The 23,810-nt window shown below is 28.6% G+C and overlaps 2 protein-coding genes across 4 annotated transcripts in view; one reads left to right on the forward strand and one right to left on the reverse strand.

The window, feature by feature from the left end:
• The window catches only part of LOC129981312 (hormone receptor 4-like), a 270,236-nt gene that overhangs the window by 130,154 nt on the left and 116,272 nt on the right, over positions 1–23,810 (forward strand). Inside the window, exon 1 of one of the 3 annotated variants that reach the window (XM_056092101.1) lies at positions 10,192–10,224. The exons of the other annotated variants lie outside the window; for them this stretch is intronic. The gene's annotated coding sequence lies outside the window, so the exon portion shown is untranslated. Of the gene's footprint in view, positions 1–10,191; positions 10,225–23,810 lie in introns of those variants that run through there. 3 annotated transcript variants of the gene reach the window in all.
• LOC129980727 (piggyBac transposable element-derived protein 3-like) overlaps positions 1–23,810 on the reverse strand; it is a 128,236-nt gene that overhangs the window by 49,042 nt on the left and 55,384 nt on the right. The window lies entirely within an intron of this gene.

The following is a 23,810-nucleotide window of genomic DNA, read 5'->3' on the forward strand; positions in this document are numbered from 1 at the left end:
AAATTCGGTTTTTAAATTTTTTCTTAGAAAGTTAAATTCAGAATCAATAATTTACTTATCAAATATCATTGTCTCATTGCCAATTATTGTATTGCCACTTTGTATTTCAAAAATTGCTGAAAAACTAACTTAAGTTACCTGCTCATAAAGCAAACTTGAGAAACACCATTCAATAGTCACCAGCCATCTTGAGAATGAAGATTTCGAAACTAAATTACTACGATTAACTCCTTCAGTTTTCAAGTTAATAAAAGAAAAAGAACTTTTCAATTTAGAGCAGAGGAAATTTGACGCCTCGTTTTGACAAATTTTGATTTATAATGATTTAAACGTGTAGGAGGATTTATTTTCAATAAGAAGGCTGATAAGGTTTTCATTTTTATATTTAGGTTCCAAGAAATATTTAATATTTCTTGGAACCTAAATATAAAAATGAAAACCTTATCAGCCTTCTTATTGAAAATAAATCCTCCTACACGTTTAAATCATTATAAATCAAAATTTGTCAAAACGAGGCGTCAAATTTCCTCTGCTCTAAATTGAAAAGTTCTTTTTCTTTTATTAACTTGAAAACTGAAGGAGTTAATCGAAGTAATTTAGTTTCGAAATCTTCATTCTCAAGATGGCTGGTGACTATTGAATGGTGTTTCTCAAGTTTGCTTTATGAGCAGGTAACTTAAAATGAAATATTTACTTAAACTGAATTAAGTTTGACTAACAGTTTATATCATTTCTTTTTATCTGACTTTTGAAAATTCTTTTTACCTTTAATTAAAATTTTTGTATTGATTATTTATTTTAATAAATAATTAATTCAATTTATGTGACAGTAAAGTATATAAATAGCTTCAAAAATTTATAAATTTGGAAAAAGTTCTTCTATATAAGATTAAGATTTAACAATACAAATTGTATTATTCTCAAGAGCATATAAAGAAAGATCTCTGGTACTGGTTGATTGTCTTCACAATAAAACTTCAACGAAATATGCGCGTCGTAAAATATTTATTATAAATATTTTATAAAATATTATAATAAATTTTATCTCACAATTTATTATAATATTGATTAATGATGATGACGTCGTATCCATGCTGCCACGGAAAGTGAGTGCAGTAGCTTCTGAGGGTAAAGACCCCTGAGCATCCGAGGGCAAAAGTCTGACTTCTAGCCCATATGAAGATGAAACTCACACATTCGCTTTCACAACCCTTTTTTACATGGGGGGGGGGCAATGATGATATTTCAACTTAATACCAATGATGATATTTCAATGGGAACTTCATTCCTTTTAGCATGCATTAATTCTTCTTAAACTTGATCCGTATCTATGCCCGTCTCTCTGAGAATTCTTGCTCTCTTTACATACATGATACAAGCGTGCGTGAATCCTTAAGTGAATGTGTGTTTTTCAAAATAACAATGCATTTTTTTTCTGGCACACATGTGCATCCATCTCTTATTCGGCTAGCGCGGCCATTTTTGCAGGAGTTCTTTCTGAATTAACTCAAGCTGTTCTATTCGAGAACTAATAAATATGTATACATTTAGTTTTTCTTTGAAATTAAGCAATTCTAAGAAGAGGAAAAATTGATCTCGGAACAAACTTTAAAAAAAAAATTCTGCCTTATTAAATTACTATCAATGTAAAATAAATGAAATATAAATGAATAAAAAAATGTTCAGTCAAATAAAAAATCATTATTTATCATCATATTCTTTTCTTAAATCATTCAGCTAATATGCACGTCATTGTCTCTCCTCCCCCCCTCTCTCTCTGTGTGTGTGTGTGTGTGTGCGTACGTGTGTTGACACATTGCTGTGTCAACATTGTGTGTGTTGTGTAATGACATTTTAAAATCTAAATTAGATTCTAGTTAATTTCTTGATTTTTATCTTAAATTACTCCATGTTAACTTCATTCGAAATTGTTCTCTTATTAATTATTTAATTATTTATAACACGCGCTCTTTAAAACTGATGACCATTCCTTTTCTTACGCACCGAGCGAAGTCATAATATTCTGTAATTCTTACGATATTCTTTTAAAGATACCTAAGATTCCCTAACCTGAAACAAGACGTGACAAAGAAATCCCTATCAGAACCTCATGATAAAATTACTGAAGGAAAAAATTTCTGTCTCTTTCGCTGTTGTGTCACGATGTAGACTGACGTATTCCTTATAAATTTTTCTCGGTTCCATATATATAGTGGACTGCATATATTATATATAGTGAACTGAGTGCTCCCAAAAGAACCAATTCCAACAATGAATAATTTATCTAAAACTATGAAAGAAAAATATACTCCAGTACATTGTATTACTTTTCGATAAAGCAAAAATTGAAAACCACAATTAAATGAGCCAACGAAGTTATATATATATATAAAGTAGTCGAAGGCGCTTTCCTTTGTTAAAAAATTTTTCGTTTATTTCAAATCAAGTTATATTATCGAATAACATTTTGAGAAATTCAACTAAGTTTTCATTCAAAAAGCAAAGTTTGATTAGCTATTTAAGATTTATAACTGCTCTTTAATATATTCATTTTTAAATTGAATAATTGTCATTATATTTCACAGCATATTTTTGTAATTGGATACACTTGTCAACAGTTCGCAATCACTTGTTTTCTTCAAAAAGTATGTCACTTGCTAATGATTTTGACGTGCTGAGAAAAAATGGTAATAGAAACCTTGGATTAACTCTAGTTTACTGGATAAACGAACTGCTATTACTACAAAACTACACACTTACATTTGATGTTACACAAGTTAATTACAAAACAGGAACTATCCAAATGTTTTTCTAATTATAAAAAACACGACATGCTATTTTAAAACACAATAAGACAATGTACTCTGGACATAAGTTCTATATAAGACGTTTACTGCCCGTTTTCTTTAGATCTACAAGTGTTATACTTTCACCATTCCAGCAGAAGTTTGGAGGAGGGACTAAGGAGTTATTTTTTTTATGATTGTCTTTAGGTAGCATTCGAATAAAGAAAGAAAACAAAATTTTTATCTAGTTTTTTTTTTTTAATTAGTTAGGTTGGCTCCAGACTAAGGAGTTAATTTTTGATGGCTGCCAGGCTAGCATTCGAACGAAGAAGGGAATTTTTTTTAAATCTATATTTGTTATTGTTGTTGCTTATGGTACTTGCCATGGACAAGCCCGCTGTTACAAAGACAGCGATTTTAAGCCGGTGGGGGAGCGTCTCTTGTTTTTTCAGTAGCTCCAACTAGGGCCAAGAGCACGACTTCGCTACTCACGCATCACTCATTCGCTTGCACAACCCCTTTTTACAGGAGGGCACATTCACACAACTCACAGATAGAACAGAGGAAGAACAACCATGACCGAACCGGGACTTGAACCCAGAACGCCCAGATCACGGGGAAGATGCGCTATTCCTATGCCAGGACGCCGGCTATATATTTGTTAATTTATTAGGTTGGGTACTGTTTAAGGAGTTAATTTTTGATGATATTCTTTAGGGTAGCATTCGAATGAAGAAGAAAACAAAATTTTTTATCTAGATTTATTATTTTACTGTCATTAGATGATTCAGGTGTTTTAAATTCTAATCGAACTCTAACATGCTAGATTAGAACTAATGCAAATAAAATCCTAAGTAATGCAATAAAAATAATAAAAATTATAAATAATAAATGTTATGCTTATAGGCTATTCGTTAAAATGTCAGCGCTTTATATAGTTTTATTGCTATTTTCTAATGAATAACATGCTCCTTATTATTCATCTAAGTGATTATCTTAATTACTCTGATATTTCCTAAAATACTTCGTTTCAGTTTTCGAGAATTCTCTATTCTATAATTTTTCAAACATGATACTTTAAAAACTTTACAGTTATTAGACGAAAAACACTTCAGGGCAATATGATACCTCTGTCAAGCAACATGCATTTAATGATCTTTGTCAATAGAAATAAAAAAAATGCATACGAGCCACCAAGAGCAAATGAAGCTAATATCTTTTCTGAAAAACATATTTATAGCCTTTTATCCAGTTTTTTTTTTTTTTTACTTCAGATATATATCGAAATATTGTTGATTATGAATAATATATGGATATTTTTGATATTAGATCATGCAGGTGTTTTAAATCATATTGTAAAAACAAAACAACTTTTGATTATTTTACTCTCCCCCCCACCCCCTCACCTACGTCTCCAAAAGATTATTTTCTTAACTGTCACTTTTTATTCAATCTAAGTTTTTATTCAATAAAATGGAATGAAAAATACTTTGTGCTGATTTATTTGACAATTAATGGTATCAGGTGTTCAGATTTTGTTGCCATCAAAAGGTCGGATTTTAAAAATCTGTTATAATTATATAACACTGACTACTCCGCCCAGCTTAATGCAGGCTTTCGGGTTAAACATGATTGACCGGACCACCACCTCAGCAATCGGGAGTTAAGGTTTAGTCCTTAGGATCATCACCGGCCACGGTACAACTCTTCCCGTGGTAAGCACGCCATGTCATCGATAGGAAGTGGACCAACCGCTATTATTTCTGTCCCCACCAGGATGTGGAGATCCAACAATCGTACCAGAAGTTTCTCATCCTCATTTATGAGGTGCCCTCTGGTAGGATACTGTATAATTATCATGAAAAATTCGAAATTCATGTTCTAATATTCATGTTCATTCATGAGAATTCGAAATTCATGTTCATTCATGAGAATTCGAAATTCATGTTTATTAGAACATAAATTCGAAATTCATGTTTATTAGAACATCGAATTCGAAATTCATGTTTATTAGAACATAAATTCGAAATTCATGTTTATTAGAACATCGAATTCGAAATTCATGTTTATTAGAACATCGAATTCGAAATTCATGTTCTAATACTCAAGTTCATTCATGAGAATTCGAAATTCATGTTCTAATATTCATGTTCATTCATGAGAATTCGAAATTCATGTTCTAATATTCATGTTCATTCTTGAGAATCCGAAATTCATGTTTATTAGAACATGAATTCGAAAATCATGTTCTAATATTCATGTTCATTCATGAAAATTCGAAATTCATGTTTATCAGAACCTGAATTCGAAATTCATGTTCATTCATGAGAATTCGAAATTCATGTTTATTAGAACATGAATTCGAAATTCATGTTCTAATATTCATGTACATTCATGAAAATTCGAAATTCATGTTTATCAGAACCTGAATTCGAAATTCATGTTCTAATATTCATGTTCATTCATGAGAATTCGAAATTCATGTTCATTCATGAGAATCCGAAATTCATGTTTATTAGAACGTGAATTCGAAATTCATGTTCTAATATTCATGTTCATTCATGAGAATCCGAAATTCATGTTTATTAGAACGTGAATTCGAAATTCATGTTCTAATATTCATGTTCATACATGAGAATTCGAAATTCATGTTCATTCATGAGAATCCGAAATACATGTTTATTAGAACGTGAATTCGAAATTCATGTTCTAATATTCATGTTCATTCATGAGAATTCGAAATTCATGTTCATTCATGAGAATCCGAAATACATGTTTATTAGAACGTGAATTCGAAATTCATGTTCATTCATGAGAATCCGAAATACATGTTTATTAGAACGTGAATTCGAAATTCATGTTCTAATATTCATGTTCATTCATGAGAATTCGAAATTCATGTTCATTCATGAGAATCCGAAATACATGTTTATTAGAACGTGAATTCGAAATTCATGTTCTAATATTCATGTTCATTCATGAAAATTCGAAATTCATGTTCATTCATGAGAATCCGAAATACATGTTTATTAGAACGTGAATTCGAAATTCATGTTCTAATATTCATGTTCATTCATGAAAATTCGAAATTCATGTTTATCAGAACCTGAATTCGAAATTCATGTTCTAATATTCATGTTCATTCATGAGAATTCGAAATTCATGTTCATTCTTGAGAATCCGAAATTCATGTTTATTAGAACATGAATTCGAAATTCATGTTCTAATATTCATGTTCATTCATGAAAATTTGAAATTCATGTTTATCAGAACCTGAACTCGAAATTCATGTTCTAATATTCATGTTCATTCATGAGAATTCGAAATTCATGTTCTAATATTCATGTTCATTCATGAGAATTCGAAATTCATGTTCTAATATTCATGTTCATTCATGAGAATTCGAAATTCATGTTCTAATATTCATGTTCATTCATGAGAATTCGAAATTCATGTTCTAATATTCATGTTCATTCATGAAAATTCGAAATTCATGTTTATTAGAACATGAATATCGAATTCTCGACCTTTGAGCCAAATTAATATTATTAACAATATATGCTTTTTAATAATGCGTGGTTTAAACCTGAATTTCAATTTTTAAAAATGTATTAAAGTATTAAGCCCAGAAACGCAGCTTAAGAAAAAAAAATTCAGATTTTATAAAAAGTGTTGTTTGTTTTCTTTAATTTGTTCGAGAAATATCGGATAAATACCAAATAATATCAAGCTAACGCAAATTAAAATTTATTGAATTATGCACATGAAAATTCATTAAAATTAGGATGGATTAGAATTAGGATTTATAAATATCTGACTATTGGATAAAACGGCAATCTGAGAAGGATATAATCCACACAAAAATGATTTTAACCATTTTTATTTACGATAGGGGAGAATAATGCAAATGCAATTATAAAAAAAATTGGTCCATTGTTTTTATTTTTCGTTTTGAAATACTTCTTTTTTTATTTATTACTAGTCGCCTGTGGTGACCAGTTGGTCGGCGGGAATATTGGTTATACTTACTTTTAATTAAATCATTTTGATATAACTTCATGACCATGATTCTTTAAAACTGCCAGACATTAAAGCACTTTCATTTTAATTGACTTTACACATTCTGTTTATCGTGGCATAAATTTTTCTAATAACGGTCATTTTCATATCACAATAGAACTATTAAACAGTACATGTACAGTTCATTTATATTCTAAATTTCACGGTATTGTAGCTTTACTTTCCTATTCTTTATGTAAACTACATAGATATTAAACACAATATTTCTTCTTTAACTATCAACAATGGAAGAAAGTCACGCGATTAAATATTGGATGAAACAATAAAAACGGTTTAAATTTCAAAGCAATAATGTAATCTGTTATGAGCAATTAGACAAAAGTATATATTTAAAAAATTGCTAAAATTCAAGAAAAATTTGCTCAACTATTAAATTGGTATCATTGAAAAAATATCTTTTTGAATTTTAAGATGTAAAACTCCCTTTTCTCTGTGATATTTTCTGAAATTATCTTGGAAAAACATGAGAATTCAGTTTAATTTTTAATTAATTAAAGTTTTAATTAAAGTCTCAAAATTCGCTTTGAGATGCACATATCTACTCTCCAAGGTCAAAAGTGACAAAATTTAAAAGCAGTAGATAAATGGTCTGGCCTGTAGAATGTCAAAACATAAACATTTATTTTTATTATTAGTAAAGATTAAAGGTAAAGCAAAAAGAAGATGAGAAATCGTGAGTTTATTGTATTTCAGTCAAGTTTTGAAACTTTCGAATATTTCCGCATGAAATTGTTTCAAAGTTTGTTATTATTAATCGGTATCAGTAATAATTACTACTTATGAAAAAAAGCATTATGTAAGCCCAGAATTATTGTATTCATCAGTAATTTAAAAATAATTATTGTGTGTAAATATTTTCCTCAAAAAGGATTAATTATAATAGAAATAATATTTTTAGTGTCAAACAAAAAAAAAAATATTTTTACTTTGAGTTTTGTTCTTTACAAACTTATATAATCCTTACCTCTAAATTAATTTGCTCGCTTGAGCATTTAAATTTGAAATAGAATGGAACTTAATTTGAAAGTTTATAATTTAAATTTTTTAGCAATTTGCATTTATAGTATTCTGTTCAATTTCCTCTTAACATAATTTTATATTTCGAATCAAAATATAAAACCGTGAAAAATTGGTTTTATTCCTTTGTTTCCGTTAGTAAAGCTCATACAAATTTTGTGTCCTCAATGATCTTTTATCAATAATTTTTAAAGCTCTCATTTCACTCGAACATTTTACTTCTGTATGAGAAATTCAATAAAAAAATTAATTAAATTTTTCTCACTTTTTAAAAAAAATTGTAACAATAAGAATGAGATATCATTGGTATTGTTAATTTGAAATTTTATTGTAATATCACTGTATTTAAAGTTCAGTATTCCATTTATTGTAAAAGTTATTTGCTTATTTATTTAAACTATTAAAAATTTTATTACTGTGATTATTAGGATAATATCAATTAGAATTGAAAGCATTTATTAATTACGTATTATATTTTAAATTGTTAAAAAAATTAAAAACCTCTTTACTGCCATTTTTATACAAAAAAAAGTTGCTCTTTTGCAATTTTTCATTTAATTAATTTGGGTAATGTTTGTTGAGGTGGAGTTTTCACTCATTATTTAATATGTTAAAACTTTCAAATTTTGTAACTTGTGCATTCTTGAGGAAATTATTATATTTTAATATTTTCTGAACGTTTTGAATATTTTTTGGTACTTAAACGTTAATCACTTTCAGTCCTCAATTATTTATCTTTTGTTCTCATTTTTGGACCAATCTTGTTATTTTAATTTTAGAATATTGTGATTTTTTTTAACTTTCATTTTTCAGTTTGTATGTGTGTGTGCGCGCGCATGCGTTTGAGTGGTGCATGTATGGGCGAATCTCTCTCTCTCTCTTTCTCTATATGAAAGAGTCTCTCTCTCTCTATATGTGTGTGTGTGTTTGTGTGAGTACGAGTGTGATGTGCGTCTCCCTCTCTGTGTGATGCATGTGTGTGTGTGAGTGGGTGCATCATGTGTATATGATGTGCGTCTCTCTCTCTTTCTCTCTGTGTGTGAGCGAGTGGGTTTGCATGAGTATGTGGGAGTTTCTGGGAATGAATGTATGTGTGCGCTCTCTCTATGTGCGTGTGAGTGCGCACTTCTCTCTCTATGTGTATGAGTGTGTGTGCGTGGGTGTGGGTGTAAAGAGATAGTGCGACTCTATCTCTTTCTCTCCTTCTCTCTGTGAGTGAGTGAGTTGCGTGCAGGTGTTGCAAGTGAGTGTATGTGAGTGTGTGTATGTGTGTGCGCATCTCTCTGTGTGTGAGAGAGAGGAGTTTGCATCTGTGTGTGTGTTTGTGTGAGTACGTGTGTGATGTGCACTTCTGTCTCTCTCTCTCTCTCTCTCTCTCTCTCTCTCTCTGTGTGTGTGTGTGTGTGTGTGTGTGTGTGTGTGTGTGTGTGTGTGTGTGTGTGTGTGTGTGTGTGTGTGAGTACGTGTGTGATGTGTACTTCTCTCTCTCTGTGTGTGTGTGTGTGTAGATGCGTGGATGCGACTTTTCAACATATTTTTCTTAGGTTTTAAGACACTACCAATAATTTCCTATAAGGTCTATAAGACACTATCAACCACTTTCAATCCTCAAATATTTATCTCTTGCTCTACACAATTTTATAATAACTTTTTTATATAATTTTAAAAAAAATAAATGCTTATAATTTTTATAATGTACTTAATAATTAAAATTTTATTACAATTTCACCACCATATTTCCTTGAGAATACTCCTTCGGTTATAAAACAAGTTTAAAAAATCATTCTGCAGATGAATTTCAAATCTTCCTCTTACACTCATGCATCCTTTTACTAACTTCTTTTTTTCCCTTCTGGACATCCTGCGGCCACGCAACTACACCAACGAAAAGAAAAGAAAAAAAAATTGACAACGGAAAAGAAAGGTAGAAAATCCTGCCTTAGGCGTGCGTAATCTGAGATAAAAACCTAAATATGCAGATTACCCCTTTTGCCAACAGCGAACGAGTTACGTGTTTGAGTCCAACGGGCCTCCAGGAAATATGGGAGGGGGGACGGCAAAAACCAAACAAAAAACAAAGAGCGAAACTGAGCTCTCACACACACACACTAAATCCTCGCGGTTGAATAATAATAAAAAAGGTGAATGAAAAACCAGCGAGAGTCGTATGTAGGCCAAGCGGTCACTCACCTCTCAGTGAAAACTCTCGGCCAGCTTTTTATTGGCCGTGACCGGGGATGGCCTACTTCCATCTACGCCGCTGCTTAAGCGTCGAAATATGCGATTATTTTCTCCGTCCTCTCTCTACCATGAGGCCGACTCACCCCTATCAGCGTACGCGGTAAGTCAACCCTTCGATTTTTCACGCCACTAGGTCACTCGTCGTGGTCAGTAGGCCTGTCCTGAGGGCCTACTGACCACCTCAGTGTTCAAGCCTAGGACGCATGAGTCCTAGCAGCTTATATTGGATTTGGGTTTCACTTATTTAAAATGTTAGATTCATTTTTTTTTAATCGTATTTAACTCCCGCTTATCTGTGGATGCTTTTCTAAAAAAATCTTATTATAAGAATTTTAATCTTAAATAAAAAAAAAAATGTTTTAATAACAAAAAATAATTAAAAACAAATGATTGATTTTATTTATATATTTATTTATTTGTAAAAAGTAACAACAATTTGTAGTACATAAATCATCTGATTATTAAATCATAATTATACTGTAGGCCTCGCAATAATATTAAAAATAATTAAAAAAAGATTTTTATTTAAATTTATGTGTGTGTGTGTTTTCAGTTTTGTTTTTTTGCTGATTATTTGCAATATTTGATCATCTACGCAGCTACGCAGATAATCAAATGTTTTCAGCGGAAAAAATGTTTACATTTTCTGTCGCAGTTTTTACTTGAACATTTTAATTAATTTTGATATTATACTTTTTTTGGTTTTTTATTTTGTTTATTTCATGACCACTCTGATTTATATAGCGTTTTTAAATGAAGAAATAAAGTTCTAGAAATAAAAAAAAATAAAAAATTACGATACATTTATATATATCGATAAAACTTCCTTTAATTCTTTGAAAAATTAATTTAAATCATATATCTTTTACGATACTGATTATTTTTATTTGAAAATACTTTTGATATAATTAAACATTTTATTATATTTTAGAAATTATATCTTTAAAAGCGAGGACTTTGTAAAAGCGTAAAATCAATTTGCGTGTTTTCTTCTTTTTTAAGCTTTCACTAATGTTATTTGTTACTAACTTTAGTGATAATGTACTTTAAAATGTTATTTCATTTAATAATTTCATTAATAATTAGATATTTTTGCTAAGAAATATAACGTTTTACCAATGACGCAATAATTAGTTTTCTCTTGTAATATTTCTTTTCGATATCCTTGGAGAGGGTGAAGGTATAAAATAAATTCAGCTTTGACATTGCTTTTATGAACAGAATTGTTGAAGAAAATGATTAAATAAAAATTTAATTATACAATTAAAAGAGTCTATATCTCATTTATGTTGATTACATTGATTAAAAAATGATCTTAATTCTTTAGAATATTTTCAGATTTAAAATGATGTTTTTAAGCTTTACTATTCAATTTTAGTTTTCTGTTTACCTTTAATATCATTATGTTGTTTTAATACTCACAATTTTTTCCCCTTTTATCAAAAAGTAATCTCAAACGAAAATTGAACATCTTAAAGCTTTTTTCTCCATGCATATGTATACATTTTTTCAAACACTCTTCAACTACAATTAATTATTCGACTATTTTCTACACTTGATAATACTAATTATTACTATTTTGCAAATTAATAAGCAAATATCAACATAATATCGTTTCTTAAATATTTTTTTAATTATATAGTATGAATATCTTAGTTCATTATACGTGAATTCTAAAGTTTATTTCCTGTATTTAATCCCATCTAAACAAAATAAATGTAATGTATATCAATATCTAAAATCTTGTTTGCATTTACATCACTAATATTATCAAAATATCGTTTGTCGAAAATCACACACAGAAAAACATGAGCATAAGTACAAAAGTCAGCAACATATGGTATTTTGTAACATTACACAACAAGCACATGACACAGGCAACAATTTGAGGATATTTATTTAATTTTCACAACTGTTTTGTAACAATATAATGTGATGCCTAATTAGTATAACAGTGACTTTATTATCTTTATATGAGCATGGCTAAATTGTAGCATTATTTCCTTTTTATATAAAATTATCACTTAATTGTTTAAATCCAGATTTTAACAGCCTTTGGGCGTATATTAAACATTTATCGTTTGGTAAAAATATTCCCGAATGGAAATGTCATGTATTATTAATTTTTTGTGCAATTCTAATTTAAATAATATAAAGTATCACTAAGTGATTTAAAGTATGATAAAAGCATGGAAAAATTTGTGATAGAGTATCGTAGTATTCTGCAACAAATTATTTCATATATTTTCTGCAGCTACAATTATAATATTAGCTTACATGAATTGAAAATTAGTTTTTTATTTGGAATCTCACACTTTGTTGGCAATTTTTATTTTATCGTGTAATTTATAGTGTATTTATTTGTATTTCGTTTCCGAAACGATATTATTTGTACTTAGGAAGTTTATTTTTATCAATATTTGATAGTAATTCGAAGATGATTTTTCCTTCGATATTATAGGAAGATGAAATAATGAAGAAATTTCTTTTTAATACGATAATCATTGCATCTTCTTTAAAAGTCAAATATTATCGCAATTAAAGACATGATATTAGAGAATGCATTGAAGTGATAATTTATTTTACCAAGTAAAAAAAAAAATCTCTCAAATTTTTAAAAGAACTTTCAAAGATTGATTTATTGACTTACCATTGATAAAAGTACAATAACTTATGTTATCAACTATTTATAATCTTCTCAAGTATTTGCCATTCTTGTTTCTCAAAAATGGTATCAAAATAATTAAATGTTAAAAATAAAATAATGTAATTTTTTTTCTTTGTTTCACTATTAAGTAAACTCTTTTTAGAACAACATTCTGGAACTTGTATATTATTAAACGATATTTTACCAATTCTTCAATTTCAAAATGAAGATTTCGTAAAATATCGTTTGATAAAAATTGATATTATTTGGTTTTAAATTTCAAGAAGGAATCATTTGGTTTTAAATTTCAAGAATGATATCGTTTGGTTTCAAATTTCAAAAAAAAAGATATCGTTTGATAAATAATATCGTTTGGTTTCAAAATGTGATAAATCATTGCTGTTCATTCTAATAGCATATTTTTATCAGAATTTCTTAGTTATATTAATATATTATTATAGTCATAATATCAAAAATGTTGATGTATTTTAAAATTTCCAATTTTTTTTAAATAATCCAACAATGCATAATAATATTTACAGTATTTATTGCAATAACCGCTCTTAAGAACTAAATATAAATAATTTTCCTTTCTTAAATATTTATCATAGAACTTATAACAATATTTTCCAATTCTTGATACATTGAGCTATTTCTACCAACGATTCCAAAACTTTTCGATTCTTGACGCCTTTATTGAATGTCGATTTTTCCAATGTGCTATATGTAGAACACCAACATAATTTTTATAAAATAATCGATAATTTTTGTACAACATAAGCACAAATTAAATAATCCTATTTAGATCTCTAAAATTTATTGTACAAATTATAAGAAATATAATAATTTCTAGTTTGGTGGAGTTATTTTTTATTATACACTTTCGCAAATATGGAATTAAATGAGAAGCAGATGACCTCATATAAAAGCAATTTTGAAAATTATATAATACTATATCCTATCAACTCACGGAAAAATGAAAACTTCCCCCGGCAAAACAAATCGTTCACTGAGACCGTCATTTTCTGTCATTTTATTTCAAAATATAGAATTTAAAATAATTACCTTTACTGAAATAATCTGTCTTGCTTTTGTATTTTTCTCTATTTCTGTTTGGTTAGGAAATAGAGAAAGATTAGATGGTTAGGAAATACTCAATTTTAGCTCAGTTTGTTTCGATAATCATTCCTTCAGTTTCGATTTTGTTGTAACATTTAATTTTATATTCAAATGATGATTGCGAATTGAATTGAGTTTATATTTTAAATTTTATTTTTTCTGCTTTTTAAATAACACATTTGGAATGTAATTTCAAGTGTTTTAAACTCTGAATTGGGAAAGGATTCATCACGCTTAATGCAAAACATCGTAATAACGAGAACGATGCATAAACGAAGACAAATTGCAATGTGACATTTTTGCTGAGGTAAAAAGAAAACACCTTTTCAGTGATGCGTGTTAGGCATCAACGTCTCTATCAAATATTGTAAGAGAGAAGAAAAGACAAAAAAAAACTTGAACATAGAAATGCTATCTAAGAGAATTCCTACCAAAAATACCTTACTATGTGTGTCCGACAAATTTTTGTTTCCGTGATTTATTCGCCCAAGACAATCACTTAAAAAACAATTCTGTGTCATTTTCCACGAAAATCACTCGCTCACAGAAAAATGTCTATTTTTTGCGCTGCATTGTAAATTTGCCACTTCCTGAACAAAATTGATGTTTTAGAGGCTTATACTCGCTATAAAAACAATGCTTACAACTTTATTTTAAAGGGCAGAAATCGATTTGGCGATTTTTGTGTTTTTGATCCAGTAAGAAAGACACTGATCTCGCAATGCACTAAAGAAATATTAAAATTTAAAAAAAATCAGCATTTGGGCTCTGAAAAACAAAGTAGATTTTAGTTAAATATTGTTTTAAAAATGAGAGACATCAACTTTTTAGACATCTTGTGTCTTACTATATATTCTGATACATCGGATATGGCTTTAGAAATATTTGATCCGTAGCAGTATAAACATTAAAGTTCCGAACTGATATTTATGGGAAAATAGGCTGATAATTACAGATCAATGGATACTGAACTACGATTATCAAAGTATAAGCAAACGAATATACAAGCTATCTCTGAATTCAAGGGCCAAATTTTAACGGTAGATAAAAAATCTATAAAGAAACATTTCTATATAGCAAAATAGAGTCAGAAATGAAAAGTGTAGGAGGAAACAACAAGAAATGCTGAAAAAATGAAGAAAAGGTCTTTATCCATATAATACTTTTAGAGCAGACGATTTAAAAGCTTAGTGATATAACTTTAAAAAAAGAGAATTTTTGGGGGAAAAAATAATAAATAAATAACTCAGTTTTTGTTAGTATGAATTATAAAAACGTCTGCAAAACAATTTTATTGACTTTGAATGGCATTACCTCAACTTCAAATGATTCTTAATTGTTAGAGAATATTTTTTACGTGAATTAGCAATTTACGTCATGAGAAAGAGAAAGGAAGCGCCGAGGCATTTTGTGTATGAAAATACAAATCATAGCGGAAAAGAGTCGTTTATCATCATTTCTTGTTTTTGCCTACACTTAACATTTTCAATCCCATATTGCAATACAAAAAAAAAAAAATACTTCTTTATGTGTATTTTATCTGTTCTTTAAAATTTGCCTATGAATTCTGAGACACTCTCTATAACAATCTGTGCAGTAATTTAAGTAACATCAAAATTAAAATGTATTGTTTTACTATACTGAGCTTTTTATTTTACTTCGAAAAGTCCAATTTTATTTGAGTCCAGAAGTTTTTGGTTTTGTTCTGCTGTAGGAGCATGCGTTTTTTGAAACAAATTAACGTGACTCCGTTTCAGCACGGATTTCTTAATTTTTCAGCTCGAGCCGATTCTGATAATTGTATGGTATTGTAATTTAAAAAAGTTCCTGAAACTTTATTTCCAAATCAATATATTAAAAGTGGGTATAATATCTGACTTGTCGTATCAGCAAAACTGTCGTATCAGCAAAAAAAGAGCAAGTTAGTTTAAATGTCTTATGACTTTTCTTAGGTTTTATCACTTAGACAGAATATCAGTATATCATATTTTTATATTCAAATACTATATACTTATTTGCCTTGCTTAAAGCTAAATTTTACAGGAGAAGTAATAAATATTGACTTATATAACGTTCATCTTTGATATACCACTTAATATCCTTTATTGCTGATTTCAAATTAAATGCGTCCTTTTCATTCTGCTATACAAAGTATATAAAAAGAAGGTATAGTATATAAAAAATATAGAAAGAAAAGTTTTCCTCAGAGGAAATTATTTATGGAATTATTCCTGTCTCTCTATGATCTAAATAACTCAGAAACGAAAACAGCTAGACAAATGAAATTTAGTATACAGTGTTTACACTAAAAATCGTTAGCTGTTTCTATCAAATATATGGTGAAATAGTCTTGAGAAATTAAACTATCCATTGTGATGCATTTTTGCATAATAATTCAGAAAACGCAATGAAAAAAAATGGATAGAATTTGGTTTCAACCATTTCAACCCATTTTAGAGCAAAATCGTCTACTAATTAATTGACAGCAAAAGTCATGAGTCATGCAAAAGGCTAAATAAATGAAAATATATATATAGTCAAGATATAATTAATACATATTAAATTTTGAATCCAATAAGTTTAAAGGCGAGAGTGCTTCTTAATTTCTTTCAATTTCTAACTATATTACACATTGAAAACTGATTCGAAGGGGGTGGTTCTTCCAATGGTTAGCTTATGCGCATTTAAAATTATCTGGAGAATTCCTATTAACATGATTAACGAGCTCCCTAAAGACAAGAAAAAGCTGTCTTTAAACGATGGATAGTCCAAGACATTGGAATTACAGGGCCTGCAACCAAATAAGTCAGTGTTCAAGCTTCCCTCAGATAACAATTAATTAACAAAGTTAAAAATATCACTTTCTCCAACCCTGTTACTTGCCCGTCACACTATCTATCTGGGAACTATCATGTTCCGATCAGCATCAGTTATTGTTCGGATAAGTTAAAAATACCCTTCAAGCCATTTGCGCTCACTTTATAACGCCTCCGGGCATTTCTTCCCAACGAATTTTTCTTTTTTCATTTATTTATAGCGGAAGCCATCATGGGAGAAAAAGATTAAGTGCTACACTTATATAATTAGGTAACTTTCACTTTTCACGGTGGCAGCAACTTTATTTGTCTCTTCTGCCTTCGGGCCCGTGAACCCTTTGATGCTCTTCTGTGCAAGCAGGAAGTCGATTGGATGGTCTCCAACGCGTCTGTTGGTACCCTAAAAGGGGCCCCTTCCATGATGTGGCCTTGACCCCAACAATTAGTGGATCCTGAGTGGCTTACTTATTTCCTTCGACATTTATGGCCCTGAGGGTGGGATTTGTTGGTGGACCGCGAGGCACGTGCAGCCTCGAAATTCGATCTCTATTTTTGGACATACTTTAATAAACGGGGTGTGACCATCGATTTTTGAAAGAAAAATAGGATTAATTTTGTTTGTTCCGAATAGTATTGTTTTAGGGACCATAAGTTTATTACGTGATTAGCTGGTATACCTAACGTTGTTTAGAATTAAAATACTTTCAAGTCTACTATTACAGTAAAAATTAATTTTGTATAAAATATTATAATATGCAATGTAGATTTATGAAGTTCTTTTAATCGTATAAAAAGCTTTATTATTATTTTTATTAAAATGATATTTCAGTAGAATCAGACGATTTTTAAACCCCTCCGATAATCGTTTTTTTTTTTTTTTTTTTTTTTTTTTACATCAGTACATCAAATTATTAATTGTTTCTGGTATAAATTGTTAACCGCTTACTTTAAAAACTTTTCTTTTAAGATTCTTTCAGAAAGAATTCTTCTAATGTATTCTGGCTACAGTTTCTTAAATGTATCCTTGTGCTTTAATAATAAAAAAATAGTGTTAGAAATATGGTAAAATTAGTCTTTTAAAACAAATAAAAAGCATTGCTTAAAATATTTTTTAAATACATCAACAATATAAAAAAATGCAAAGTAATTCAAAGTTTCACCATTACTTAAACAAACTTGTAATCCCATTATTTTTCGATAAATCTTCTTTTCTTTTTTTATTTCAAAGTTGTTTGCATCTATTAAGTTATTTATTGAAATTTGAAAAATTAACAAGAATTGCGAAAAAATTTATTGGTGTCATAGAAAAGATAAAATTTTGTATACTAAGATGATGTAATATATATTTCTTACAAAATAATTTATTGCGGAAAAAACGAAAATATTTGGTTAATTTCCAATTAAGTGAATATTTAAGTCGACTTTTAAAACTTTTTGTTTTAAAAAGTCGACTGTATTCTTTGTTTTGTGTTATATAACAAGTGTGCAAGATTTTAAGTGTATTCATCCCAGTTTTTTTTTTTTTTTTTTTTTTTTGGGGGGGGGGTTTATGAAACATGAATACATATCCATAATGACTTTTCTTTATATTATTATATTTAATAGGCAATTCCTAGGAGGGCAAATCCTAATGTATTTCCGAAAACAAAAATATTATTCTCGGGGCTTTAAAAAATTCAATCATATAAATTGATAATAGATTTGTTTATAAAAAAACATATCAAATTTAATTCACTCTACTTTAGTTACATTATCTTATAGATTAACGAACCGAATTAGATTTATTCATTTTCTGTTATTTTAATCAACTTTTAATGTTTAACAATTTCAATATTTCATGTAGAATATTCATTTATATCAGAATTAAAAAGAATTATTATCTTTATTAAAATAAAAATTATCCAAACTGGTACTTGTGGCATAAAAAAAGCAATAAATCAATCAAACTTTGTCATTCCATTTCTGATTCATCACATGTATAAGTCGAGATACGACAACAACAAAGGATTATATAAAAATAATTTGAAAAAAAATTGGGGGGGGGTCGGGTTTCTGAACTGAGGGAGGTCTAAAAAATCTTGAAATTTTTGACAAAAACCAGTTTATTTTTTATGCTCTTAATATGCATGCATATTTTTTCAAATATTTACTCATAATTTTAATCATCGATTTTTTATAATGCACGAAAACACCAAATTATCAAAGCCCTTTAGAAACAAAAATTCCCTAGGCGAAATAATTGAATGGCGATTATTATATGCTATTTATTAGTAATTACAAGTACACTAAACTATTAGTTTTATAGCAATTTTAATGCCATGCTTTTTTTATTACTTTCAGTTTTTTTCTCAATATCCCTTGTGTGAATTCAAAATTATACATTAATCTATAAAAAAAACATATTTGTTTTAAAGAATGACTTTTCGGTTATTTTAAATACAGGTTGATCCAAAAGTTAATATACCTGTGTTTTTAATAACAATTGTTTCATAAGTAAGAATTTTTTAATTAGAATTGTTCATATTAGGACATAATTATGATACATTAATTAATTTAACATATTTAAATTCAAAGTGTGAGCCTTTCTTCTACTTATGTAAATCATATGTTAATATATACTGGGGCGGAATTATCGTTAGACAAACTACTCAGCAGTTAAGGGCTGCTAGGCTGAGAAGAGGATGCTGGTAATAGTAATTTATATAAGCGATTAAAGAAACTTATTTTCCATTTTCCCAAATAAGTGAGCAAATTTTTATATTTAAAAAAACAATACAAATTCTGTTAATAGTAAAATCTTAAGATAATATTAGCACATAAGCAAATATAATTGGTTCCTATATATTTCTCTTAGTTATTTGAGTGCTTATAAACAAACAATAGGAATTGCCGATTAAATATAATAATATTATGTACAAATGTGGATATAGACCTGTTTAAAATCATAGCAAATATATTTTCAAAATGTTAATATAGTAAAAGAGGATTCACCACATTAAATATTAGCATGGTGGAAAAATGTGAGGGAATGTAAAACTAAAATAATCACTTTATTAAAATATGGGCTGGCTTCATAATGACCACAGCCTAGATCATTAAAATACCTAAATCCGCTAATATATATCAGATTTTGAGCATTTGCTGCAATTATAATATGTTATAAATGAATTAAATCCATTCACCTTTACTTACTAGTAAATAATTTCATTTACTAGAAATTTATAAAAAGTCTTTGGTAAATCAACTCTTGAATCCCGTTATATAATTGACTAACCACTTTAATTGAGGTAGTATGAGCCTCCACCAGAAGCAACAGTAATGATATAAGTAGTATAAGAGAACAATGTTTACTTCAGTTTTATTTTATTAATTTGTTTCATTTTCTGACAATCATATTCTTATCGTATCGTCTGCTTTTCCTTTATATTTTTATTTCTCTCAAATCTGCTTGCGTTATTTTACTACAAGCTACTTTGACAATCCAAAAAATATACATAAAAAAATGTTCATCTTTGCTCATTCATGGGCTTTCCCGTTCAGTCAGTGCCGGACATTCGCGGAAACGCCCGGACTTTCCCCATGAACTCCGCCTACGTTCGACGAACGTGAGTAAGCGGCAAAAACGCTTTGTTTTTGACAGCTTTTTATGTTTCTCGTTCGCTGTTCCAATGACTCAGAGCGAACGCCTCTCTCACAGCTTGCTGCTCATTCAGGCAGTGAATAAAAACAAATAACCCGAAATTCTGTGTTAAACAAACAGGTAGCCGATGTTCCACGTAAAAAGTGAGAGTTACTGGATTTTTGGCTTTGTCGCAATGATTCTGTGAAACCTACTTAGTCAAATTCAAACTCTTTTTACTCGATTTAATATGGTCTATTATGAAAGTATTAATACTTTTCATCTTATGATTCCCTTTATGTAGAACAGTTTCGATGACGAATTATTTTTATAAGAAACCAAACGATTTTTTTTTAGTTCTCGTATACGCAGTATTAAAAAAGTATTGTAATCGTCAAAAAATTCGAACTCAATATTTTGACGATTCTCTATTTTTCAGATCTCTCTGAGTTCAAAAGAAGAAAAAAAAACATTTTTGGAAAATGTCTATCCCTCTGACTGTCAGCCTGTGACAACTATCTTTGTGAGCTGATAAACATATTAAACTAGACAGATGAATTTGATTGGATTTTACACCGATTTGCAGATTTCTATCAAATTTTAATCAAGAAATATTCAGAGGAAGTCTGTCTGTCCGGCTTTTCGAATATAATTTAAAACGATAATTTCAAAACGAAGATAGCTAGATATATAAAATTCGATACGCAGAATTAACATCTATAATCTAGAAACATATCAAATTTTGAGTCACATCCAATAAAGAGTTAAACATCTGCCGGTCTGTTCTTTCAGAAATATGAAAATCGATAGCTCAGTAATATATCGAATCTGGTTTGTGTTTTGTATGACTGCAATTGGAGTTTTGTATCAAATTTAATTTTGGTTTTAATCGGTGGGGTTAATCGGTAATCGGTAATCAATTTGGTTTGAATGAGTAATTAATTTCTTTTATTAACATTTATTGTAAATTCTGAAAGAAGATAACTCAATAAGAGTTTTCTTTAATAAATTTAGAAAATGAAAAATTATCCATTAACAATCTTTGCTAATAAATGAATAGTCTAAAATAAGACTAGGAGATAAACTTTTATTTTTAAGAACGCGCCCTGTCAATAAAACAATATATTGTGATTTATTAGAGATAACAATATACAAATGAAAATTTTAAAATTAACTTAATCCTTTATAGAAACATGATAAATATGCTTACCACCGAATTTATCAATCTTTATATGAAGTTATGTAGGTTGGCCTAAGTTCTGGCAAATTTTTCAATAAGATGGAACTTAGATTTTTCAGTTCTTTATCTCACTCAAAATGGTATATGTCTTGATTTGTTACTGACTTATGAATTGACCTAATTAATTAATTAATCAAATATGGTAAGCTAATCGAATCCATTGTTTAAATCCTAAAAATATTTTAATATACCCTGAGTAGAAAAAAATTTACCTTTTAAAATTTTAATCTGTAAAATGTTCTTTTTTAAATAAATATCTTTATAAAGACATTCACAAAATTTTTATAAAAACAATTTCCGTGTCATATGGCTGCTTTGCAGCTTAATAATATTTTTTCACTTTTTATATAATGCTTTTCTTTTCTTTTATAAGATTATTGCTATTGTCTTTTTGTGTGGCCTTGATCGAAAATATATATATTGTTGGGAAATAGTCTGGTTTATGAGGATTCTAAAAATTGTCACATCTGTTTAATCTAGCACATATAACAAGTCACTTACGTCTTATCCACTTTTATTTTTAAGAATTATTCCGTTTACTCCAATTATTCTTTAAAACTCCATATGAAAACAAAAGTTATTTCAATATTTTTTTCTTTTATATATGTTTTTCATCGCATTGCCATTAGAATTATTTATTAAAATAAAGCTTTTAACAGCATTTCAGGCATAAGTAGTCCAGTAGAATATGTTTGTTTACCTCACCTCCTCGTATCTTATTGGGCTAAACTGATTAGTTTAACATTTTTATGTTTACTTGAATTTTGGGTCAGAAAGTATTATTTAATAATTTTAGAATCTGGAATAATTTAGAACAAATAAACCTTTTCAATTTGTCCTATAAAACGCATCAAATTATTTTCCAGCAAAGGTTCTTCTTTTTTCCCTTGGGAATCAGTTCATATAAGTTTTGTTTTTGTTTTTTGTTTTTTGTTTTTCGAGGTCGTTATAAATAAACTTCTAGAAATGTTGCAAACAGAAATATTTTTTAGGCAAAAAATATTTTAGTGATAAAATGTATTGAAAGAAAAAGTTCAGAGTCCAAGGTATTGAAACGAACAATATTTTCAAGGCAGCAAGAAAGTATCGAAATGAAGAAATTTTTCTAGCAATTTCTCATCTGTTTGGAATTAAAGTACGTTTCCGTGTGATTGAATGTCTGAAATAGTTAAAATATAGTTCTTTAATTTGTAATTGATAATAATAGTATTGGGACAAATCATGTTATCGTAGCTGTCTTAGTTCATTTGCACAATATGTTGAAGAACAACGGGGTTTTTTCCCCATCAAGCTGAAAAAATCAAATTTTTCTAAAAACCATTCTGTTATATTATCTTCTCTATTAGATTAATTAAGAGAGATAAAAATAACTTGACATGGTAAATGGTTTGTATTAGAATGGCTTGGCTTTGGTGAATGGTTTAGTTAGTTCTTTTTAAAAGATTCAATTATATTATCTTCTCTGTTAGATATATTAAGAGAGATAAAAAATGTGGTGAGATAGTAAATGATTTGGATTAGAATGGTTTAGCTTTGGTGAATGGATTAGTTAGTTCTTTTAATAGTAATGGTTTAGCTTTAGTGAACGGTTTAGTTAGTTCTTTTTTAAAAATTCTGTTGTATTATTTTCTCTGTTAGATTTATTAAACTGAGATAAAAGATTTGGTGAGATGGTAAATGGTTGATTGGAATAGTTTAGCTTTGGTTAATGGTTTGGTTTGTTCTTTTTAAAAAATTCTGCTATATTATCTCCTTTTGTTCAATTTATTAAGAGAAATAAAAAATGTGGTGGGATGGTAAATGGTTTGGATTAGAATGGTTTAGCTTTGGTGAATGATTTAGTTTGTTCTTTTAAAAAAATTCTGTTATATTATTTTTTCTGTTAGATTTATTAAGAGAGATAAAAGATTTGGTGAGATGATAAATGGTTTGGATTAGAATGGTTTAGCTTTTTTAAATGGTTTAGTTTGTTCTTTTAAAAAAATTCTGTTATATTATCTTTTCTGTTAGAATTAATAAGATTGATAAAAGATTTTTTGAGATGGTAAATGGTTTGGATTAGAATGGTTTAGCTTTGGTGAATGATTTAGTTTGTTCTTTTAAAAAAATTCTGTTATATTATTTTTTGTGTTAGAATTAATAAGATTGATAAAAGATTTTTTGAGATGGTAAATGGTTTGGATTAGAATGGTTTAGCTTTGGTGAAGGGTTTAGTTTGTTCTTTTAAAAAAATTCTGTTATATTA

The sequence above is a fragment of the Argiope bruennichi genome, chromosome 8, assembly GCF_947563725.1.
Source record: "Argiope bruennichi chromosome 8, qqArgBrue1.1, whole genome shotgun sequence".
NCBI lineage: Eukaryota > Metazoa > Arthropoda > Arachnida > Araneae > Araneidae > Argiope > Argiope bruennichi.